At 35.7% G+C, this 1975-nt stretch overlaps 1 protein-coding gene across 1 annotated transcript in view; it reads left to right on the top strand.

The window, feature by feature from the left end:
- Positions 1–1030: 1030 nt before the first annotated feature.
- The window catches only part of LOC105454933, a 6436-nt gene continuing 5491 nt past the window's right edge, over positions 1031–1975 (top strand). The window contains exon 1 of the mRNA XM_011697912.1: positions 1031–1094. The gene's annotated coding sequence lies outside the window, so the exon portion shown is untranslated. The remainder of the gene's footprint in view (positions 1095–1975) is intronic.

The following is a 1975-nucleotide window of genomic DNA, read 5'->3' as shown; positions in this document are numbered from 1 at the left end:
GCAGCCGCCGCCGCCGTCGCTGTATCCTCCAGGAAGGATGCCGGAGAGGATCCTCGCGAGCGTGTGCGCGGCGCGGGAGAGGATTCGTCGGTCCCTTGCCCCCTCGTCCCTCCCCCCCCTCCCGCCATTCCGCGTTCACGCTGGCGCTTAATATTAAAACCCCTTATATGTCCTCTGTGAGCGTTCCGCGCTCCACCGACGGCATAGATTTACATAATAAAAGAACGCTGCAGTGAGAGAAATAGAGCGAACGCGTCACGGGAGGACGCGGCGCATCCTCCGCGCCGCGCCGGTATGAGACGCCTGCAGGTCTAGTGCGTCTAAAGCCGGTTCTACATTAGTTGCAAGCCGATCGCAAGCTTGTTGCGACAGTCAATCTGAAGTTTGCATTTTGAAATCAATGCTTTGGATTGGCTGTCGCAACAAACTTGCAATCGGCTTGCAACTATTAATTCGTGATTCTTTTATCAATCTTGTGTTTTTAATTATTTTCATTCATAAATTCAATAGTCTAGAAGGAGGTACTATTAATAAAACTCACAGGTACGATTTAGGCGACCGGTTTGCTGAATCGTGCTCTTGACAGCATGTTGCTAAAAAGCTTAGAACAAATTAATTTGCTATTAGTGAAAGATTTAACATGTAATATTAGATGCCTCGAACACCAAGCTACAATTTCCAACGTTGGTTTGCATTCTAAATAGTACCAAATGTGAAATATAACCAAAATTATCTTAACGGTACGCTTAAAGCCGGTTCTACATTAGTTGCAAGCCGATCGCAAGTTTGTTGCGACAGCCAATCCAAAGCATTGATTTCAATATATTGACATTAATAAATATATATCAATTTTATCTGTATGATACGGATTTGATAGTATTCTAGTATAACTTGATTAGTTGTTTTTCTTTGAAAATATTTAAAAAAATGGCAAAAGTGAGAAATTTCTTATCAATATATCTACGTACGATGTAGATATTGATAAAATTATATCGATCTTATCTGTATGATATCATTAGTGATCTCTCGCGCTTTTAATTGTATCACTTTAATTACTCGTTAACTGCCGATGTAAAACGACGCAATTTCTTCAGGTTAGTCCTCATATGCGCATATTTTGTCTTTAATCATATGTCATGAGCATGCATTTTAATAATTATTTGTTGGATTAATATATATGCAATCATCTTATTTTGTTAAAGATGCTTAATCGAGATAAATAATTGCATTAAATTAAATATAAGAATTATAATAATTTACTAATAATTGAGAGTATTTGTAAAGATATTGTTTAACTATAGTGTTAAAATCATAATAAGGTTTTCTTTTATTGTCAAGGTTTAGAAATCATTCTTTATTTTCATTGTCAGTTAGTGAATTATACAGGGCGATTCATTTTAATCGCCCCAGGCGAATAACTCGAAAATAACTCGAAAACTATGACAGATACAAAAAAATGTTTCAAACAAAGGTTGTTTGACTTCAAGGGGGACATAAAGTGGTAGCATTGGTTTGACCTTGGGTGGCGTGGTCAAAATCAGGAAAAGGTCAAATTTTTTAAATGGGATCTCTCATTTTTCATTGTATATTCTTGTAGTATGTCAAGAGCTTTTTAAAACACATAGATAAAATATTTTTTGAGTAAGTAAATCTTCAATTATGAAGTTTCAAAGTTGCAGTACCGTCGACATTAGCCAAAATGTTCGAACACTGGCTAAAACCTTTTAAATGAACCTTTTGAATTTTGTTCAGGATCATGACCTTGATAAAACGAAAGTGTTATCCATCCAATAAAGGATATGCTATAGAGTCTCCTTCAGTGTAAATCATCAAATAGCAAAAAAATATACTTGTCGGGAACTGCTATCGCGTCTCAAGATAATACAACTTAGATTTTATTTGTTTAATTTGATACAACAGTTTTTTTCGAGATATATTATTTCCAAATACATAATACTTTTTAAAAAAAGAAAAA

The sequence above is a fragment of the Wasmannia auropunctata genome, unplaced genomic scaffold, assembly GCF_000956235.1.
Source record: "Wasmannia auropunctata unplaced genomic scaffold, wasmannia.A_1.0 LD335971.1, whole genome shotgun sequence".
Classification (NCBI taxonomy): Eukaryota; Metazoa; Arthropoda; class Insecta; order Hymenoptera; family Formicidae; genus Wasmannia; species Wasmannia auropunctata.
Note: the sequence above shows the minus strand (reverse complement) of the source record. Positions and strands in the feature narration are given on the sequence as shown.